Source organism: Magnolia sinica, chromosome 9 (assembly GCF_029962835.1).
Source record: "Magnolia sinica isolate HGM2019 chromosome 9, MsV1, whole genome shotgun sequence".
Taxonomy (NCBI): Eukaryota; Viridiplantae; Streptophyta; class Magnoliopsida; order Magnoliales; family Magnoliaceae; genus Magnolia; species Magnolia sinica.
Genome location: NC_080581.1, coordinates 43,312,766 through 43,320,325, shown reverse-complemented (window position 1 = coordinate 43,320,325; position 7,560 = coordinate 43,312,766). Strand labels below are relative to the sequence as shown.

The 7,560-nt window shown below is 35.7% G+C and overlaps 1 long non-coding RNA gene across 1 annotated transcript; it reads right to left on the bottom strand.

Annotated features, from left to right (window-relative positions):
• Positions 1–2,345: 2,345 nt before the first annotated feature.
• Positions 2,346–7,326, bottom strand: LOC131255401 (uncharacterized). The gene is made up of 3 exons (XR_009176003.1): positions 6,946–7,326; positions 4,702–5,454; positions 2,346–3,766 (listed from the first exon to the last, which is right to left on the bottom strand). It is a non-coding gene; the product is annotated as an uncharacterized LOC131255401 (long non-coding RNA).
• Positions 7,327–7,560: the final 234 nt, after the last annotated feature.

Here is a 7,560-nt window from a genome sequence, read left to right as displayed (position 1 = left end):
CTCAAGAATCACCAAGGCAAAGGTGGAATTTTAGGAGACTAAAATGGAGAATTTTCATGCCAAAGATCCAAGGAAACCAAGTGCAAAGGATGGAGAAAAGATTGGAAAAAGCACAAGTTAAATAGTAGAAAAACAACTAACTTTAGTGCCACTTAAGCCAATTTGGGTGCCACCAAAAGTGCACAAAATAGTCCAGCAAGAAAACAGCTTAATTCAGTGTCACCTAAGCTTAATTTGGTGCCATCGAAACCAATTTCGGTGCCACTTATTGCCACTTCGGTGCCACCTACTACCATTTTGCCCATACAATTTCAGAAGTGATAAATTTTAGAAGCCAATTTCGGTGCCACCGAAGCCAGCTTCGGTGCCACTAAAATTGTGTAGAGTTGTAATGCAGGGCCAACGCGGATTACGTAATTTCAGGCCTTTCGCAAGCAGTTTACGAAAATTCCAAGTCGGTGCATAAGAGGGGGATTCACAACTATAAATAGCTGTCCCTAGGACGTTCCTAGGCATCATCTAGGGTTTGAGGAGTGGAGCAAAAGTGTGAAGAGCTGCCGCCAAGAGTCTTTCTTCCTTTTCCTTAGTTGTTTTTATACTTTTCTTAAGAGACTTTAGTTCAATCATGTCTATGGTTGGCTAAACATCTTAGCTAGGGCTAAGAGGTGAAGCTTGTAACATGATTGGGATGTTTACTTTGCTTTGGTTCATGTTTATGTTTGAACTTCATTGAATTCTAGTTAATTCTAAGGAATATTTTCAATTTTTAATGGTTTGTTGTGACTCAAATTATAATAAGCCCGCAATAGCTTTAAATATCTTCTTTTCTATTTGAGATTGTGGATTTGGTAAATCCCGTTGTTTTCCATTGTCTCCTGGGCATGGTTGGGTAGTGGAATCCCTTCCAATTCACCACAATTCTCCTTCATTGAGGCTAGATCAATGAGAAGTTTAGAGATTTGACCATCTCTTCTTCTAACTAGAGAGGATAGGACTCTGATTCTAGTTGGATCTCTTGAATTAAGCAAGGTAGCATCTCAATTGCTACAAGTGGATCCTTGGCACCCTAGTTCCCACCTTTAAATTTACAATTTCTAATTACTTAAATCACAATTACCCTCTTCAATAATTCAGATTTAGTTTTAGTTCTTCATCTAGCTCTAGTTCAAGTTACTTTCAGAAGACACCACTACCAGAAAACTGGGCAAAGGCTATGGATAAAAGTCGTAGCTAAAGACATATGGCTACAGTTAAAGTCCGTAGCACGACCGTAGCCATTGGTACTGTAGCCATAGGTCTTAAAGCTATGGCTACGGATTAAATCCGTAGCCATAGAGGTAATAGCTACGAATTAAATCCATAGCCATACTTTCCGTAGCTCTAAAGGACATACAGCTGCAGATTATATCTGTAGATATAAGTACAACGAGAACTGTAGCAATATGCTGAAATTAGCAACAACTATGGTTTCTAGATAAAGGGCTACGGTTAATAGTCATAGCTATTGCCTTTTTAATATATATATATATATATAATAATGGTATCTCTTACCATTGTAGTACATGCCCTGATAGATTAACTCATATAAGCTAATACAGATAAATAGTTCATGGCTAAATCATTCATTATTCATTTTAATCCATTTACAGAAGTACAATACCAATATAATAGTTATATGTCTATTTAAAGTTCTCATTGACAGCAAGATACAATGCCTTCTCGTAGCCAAATCGCTTCTCGACAATCACAAGCGAGAACTCCATGGATGTGCCTCTACTGGTTATCAATTTGCCATCAACTAACACCCTATTCTTAGCTTCCCTTTGATCCTAAAGCTTATTGCATATGGCGAAAATCAATTTTATCATACAAACAATGTAGTCATATGAAAAATCTATGCCCCGAAACACACGAGATGTGAAGTTCAAATACCTAACACTAAAGATAGTAATTGGTTTCCCACCAAAGAGAAGCGTCTTGGAGTCCTTCACCTTGAGCTCATGATCTTCTATCGGCCATGGACATTATCATCCACCACAAGATAGTAAGAAACAACACCTTCACATACACACACATGTTTATTTTATCAGTTACACACACATGCATTGATGAAAAAAACTTGGAACATGGAAAAATGCTCCAACATCTTTGACAGACACAAACCTGCCCTAAATCACTAATTATACCACTACATCTTAAGATGTATCATCAACTAAAAACAAAAATCCAAAAGGAAGGCTTGGCCTTCTAATTATCTTCAAATTCGTGGTGGAAGGTGGGATGTCTCTGATTTGGATGCCTATGGATGTTACTACATTTGAATTTTAGAGCTACTTTACCTGAAGTCAATCCACCCCATCATTCATTTAAAGCCATCATTTTTCAGAGAGCAGATAACAAAAGAGCTCCCCGTCTCTAGTTTTTCAGCTACAATCTCAAGTCATGAGATGGTTTGCTCTTCACGACAGTCATATTATGCTTAGATACACCAACACTAGTTCTTACTAGTAAGTAAAGACTCAATACCTCCCAATAACTTACAGAAGCATAATGTATAACGGGTTCATATCATTACAGAAGGAATGACACTTCAGTTATACCTCAACTCATTCGGTAAATGTCAAATCACTTGAAGTATAGCTGAAAAAGTCATGAAGTCTTCATTTCAATTAAACAACTTACACTTTGGGAGGAGATGAAGATCTATTATACTCTAGAATCTCTGAATATATACATGCAACAAGGACAGGAGTAATGCAAACAAAAAGGAAACTTGAAACAATCAAAATTAAGCATATCAGATTAAAATGTTTAAAAAAAAAAAAAAACTGGTGCAGTAAAAAATTCTCATGTACACAACATTGGTGGTTAACTCAGAAAATTTTCCCTAGTATGAGGTGGACTATCATAAATACTCTTGCCTGATAATAAACTTCATCCTATGAAAACTCTGCCCAAATTCCAAAATAAGTAGAGTGGCCATTTATGTTATTGGTAATCCTATGATGATATGCTAAAAGGAAAGAGAGATACTATTTTTTCTTTCCTCTTTTTTTTTTTTTTCCTTCACTTCTCCAAAAATATCACCATTCCATGTTGGATAGTTACCAAACAAGTGAACCTTTTTTTTTTTTTTGCTGTTCATTTAAAAGAGAAAAAATTGTACTACTCTATGCTAACTTGTAATAGTTATCATTTGGAATTATATCAAGAAAGGTAAGTAATTAGTAGTGCAAAAATTGTAAACAAGAAACAGAGTAAGTTTCATGATAAATTGATTGCTTGTCAATCCCTGCTAATCAATAGCACTGGCCTAATAATTTATTTGGAAGGCCACCAATCTCCATCTCATATATCACTTATACAGCAGGCATATTTATCAGGGCCCCAGCATAAAAACAGAGGATTATACCAGACTGCGATCTGCATCTCAAAATTTCTACCTTGCTGCTCGAAACAATAGATCTTTTCAACTCACAAAGCCGAAGATAGCATAGGCAAGCCACTTCGACCTTCTAACACAACAGTGTGCATCCGCATGTATCAAGTCATCTCCAATTATAATCTAGACATTATCACCATATTCATCTCTGAAAATGTACATATGGTAGTCAGCACCGTCCTGGCTTTGTAACAGATTATCAGAACATGGCCTCCATCCTATTTAGATTTGCTAGTCACAGAATTGGATGCATTTGCAATTCCACCAGCACTTAAAGATCCGAACTCCATCAATAGTTTATCGATCTCATTTTTAATAAAACATCTAGAAAAAAAAAAAACATTGATTCCAATATCAAACCCAAACCTTAGAAAGAAAAATAAATAAATAAACGACAAGATCTGACACATTCAATCTAAAAATCAAACCTTTTCTTGGTTTAAAACTTCAATTCATGGCAAACAAAATTAAACAAAAGAAAGAACAAACCCAAGATTTCAGCATTAAATTCAAATTAAAACCTTATAATATAATATTAAAAAATGATTTATATCATAGGCGCAACCCAAAAACCAAACCCTTTCTCGATTTTCAGCTTAATTTCCATGCAATAAAAAATCAAACATAAAAAAAAAAACAAAAACCTATAATTTATACATCAAATTTATTTCATGCATGGATGAAAAAAATTCTCTTTATCATCATCAAAATTGTTCTTCATCGATTGATGAAATCATAAATATTGAGTGCCTTTATCAAACACCACATTGGCACGAGAGACGGATTTCATTAGCTAAACTACAACTGGTTGTAGGAGATCATTCACACCTATAGATTCTAGAAAATTGAGGCACATCAAGTGCTTAAATAGACCACATCACATAAAGCAGCGGGGATTGAACTTGGGTTTGTTAGGTTGCTTAGGAAGATATCTAGAAACAGGAGAAGAAAAGACATAGCATGGAATATTTCTATAGATAATTAAAGCCTTTACAAATGAAGCCAAAAAACAATATTATTGTCAACATGTAAATATATAGATTTAAGCGTATCAAATCTATGCAATATGTCATGAATACTGTCTGAGAGTGAGCATTGATTACACTTCCAAACATAAGAAAAAAAGTGTGTACATCTTTATATATACAACATGCTAAGTAGAACACTGCAAGTACAAACAGGATTTATCAGAGACTGTAAAAAGGAGAGACATAAATAATTCGACACAACATTATGAAGCAGCAGACAAACAATCAAACATTTAGCTTTGGCTCATGAACAGTTAAGTATGCATTATCATAGACGGTTATAATATCCTCTTCTTTTCGTGACAACTCCTTATTCAAAGGCCTTTTTTGAACCTGGCATGCAAATTGGAACAACATGTAGAAATCATTGGGATTCTGAATAAGCAAGAGCAGCAACAACTTCAGCTTGCATCAGCGGAACAGTTGCATGCACAATAGATCAGTTTTTGCTCACAAATGACAATTTCAATAAATTTGGCATGCACTCTCAACATTCAAAACATAAAAAAACCACCAATGAGTTGGCATTATAGTTTGTGATGGATGTTGTGCAGATAAAAGCTATGATGCAGAAAGAAAAAATCCATGATTTCAAGATTTAATTCAAAATCAAGACTACTTTCTTATATGAAACCATGATGTTAAGTGTCAATACAATGGATCCCAATAAAAATTTAGCAAGTAGGTAGCATATGAGCACCACCAAGTTTTCTGGATCAAAAAATTTACCATGCTTAGCGGACAAACGTCTCAGATGGTGAGTGGCTGGTAGTAAAGAATGGAAGCAACATACCACAACTTTTATCTAATCTTCACCAGGTTGCTCTCCTTCAAACCGACCTCTTTTTCACTAGTTGATGATCTAACTAAGGCAGCAGCTTGGCTTCTTTGTTGCCTGCTAGTCGTTGCATCAAAGTCATTATTGAACCCCTTGGTAACAGGAGGCATGAAAGGTGATGGCTCAAAGGGTTCTAACATAACATGCTGCGAAGAGGTAAATGACATTGTTTAAAAAAAACAAAAAAAAAAAAAAAAAAAAACAAAGTGAGAGAGAGAGAGAGGAAATAACATGGAATGAAAAGAGAAAATCATGTTTATATTATGATTTTCATACTAGAATTTATCCAAGAGTGTGATTAGGAATTGGAATTCCATCTCACTTAACCATTACCAAAATAAATGAAAATCATGCATTCTAGTGATTAGTAAATAATGTAATTGACAATTCATAAAGTAGTTTGGCATTTGCCAAAAAACAAAATGACAAGTAGAATTCTACATATTTACTAGTTTGCATTGGAACAAATAACCTGAACACCTTACAAAAGTGATAGAGTTGATGCCCACCTGGAAATCTTTGTTTTCTATGCCTACATGCGGCTACAGGTAACAAGTGAATATGCTAGCACTTGTACCGGCATCAAATCAGTTCAGTTAATATGTTAAGAGAGGATGCTTGAATCAACAAATTACAACTTCTATAAATCCTTTTATGCAACTATCAACAAATTACAACTTCTACACCATCAGAATCAACTCAAATTACTCTAAATCACATTGAAGTGATTTGTCAATTCTACACAATGAATAGCATGAACACGATCCACACTGTCAAATGTGAAATGTGGTAAGATGGTAAAACATACAAGATATCCATCAGCTAGACTCCACCGTGTGGATGCTTTGGCAAAAAGATAATCTGGCCTGATCATCTAGAGGGCCAGATCAAATGGAACAAATCAACCGCGAAAAAGAAACTTGTTCAAGACTACTTTAGTCTGTTTCTTCAGTTTACTTTCATCACCTAATAGATGGAAAAACCTAATTTTCAGACAAAGGAGTTCCCATAGTGAGGCCCACCTGATAGACAGCTCAACCATTCGGTATTCAAGGTTGTGAAATTACTAAAACTATTCATTAAAAATTTCGAGTAGAAAAATCACTGAAGCTAGCAGACCTCAAGAACTGCTGATTATCAGTTCAGAGATATCATACCTACGAATTGATGAATCTACTAAAAATTTAAAAACAAAATCATCTGAGACACCAAGTTCCTTTTAGGCATTTTATTGAACAGTCGGTGGGCATCAATCATCATCCCACACTTCACATGCATCAACAACATTTTGTTCCTCAAATACTGATCTGGTTCAAACCCACTCTCGACCATGTGATTAAAAACCCTTTTCATTATATATACTTAAGATTTGTTTTCCTAAGGGATGAATGCACAAACAGACAAAAACTAATAGTTAGATACAAGGATTGAAAAACTGGTCATTATTTTTCCAATCCAAACTATAAAGAACAAAAATCAAAAACATAAGTCCAAGGATACCCGAATCTCTGAACCCCCTTAAACCCCCAATCAATTTAATCAATACCTCCTCAAACCCCTAATCTAATTCCATAAAAAAAAAAAAGAGAAATCTGAATATTCAAAAGAGAAAAAAGAGGATAATCGGTCTTGCATACCTAAAATGGGCGCGGATTATGTCGTGAGAGGGGAGTCTTCATGAGATTGAGAGAGAGGGGGTGGCTCGGGAGAGAAGATGGGTTCGTGAGAGGGGAGTATTTGTGAGAGAGGGTTTGAGAGATCGAGAGAGATAAAGGCACGCATGGGAGATCAAGAGAGAGGGGATGGTTTAGGTTTTTTTTATCTCATGAGTGGGAGGGAGATGAAAATTTCAGTTTGTGAGAGGGGGAATGAGAGAAATGGACACATGGGCTAAGTATTTTTGCATTTTTAGCTTCTACGACTTTCGACCATAGCTAAAAGCCTTTGGACCATAGCCTTTGTGCCATTCCTCACTTCACCCCAGCGTTCGCACGCTTCTACCAAGTAAGGGATGGACGGTCCTGTCAACTGCTTCGTGGGGTCCATCGTGATGTATTTGCTATATACACTTCGTCAATTAATTTTGTAATTGTTTTATAGAGAATGACCCCAAGAAATAGGCAAATCTAAGGTCCAAATACAGCACACCATCGATCAATGGTACGAATTTAATCTCCATTGTTTCCTACTGTGTGGTCCACTTGAGCCTTCAATCCACTTCCCTTTTTAGGCTTTTACCTAAAATGATCTTT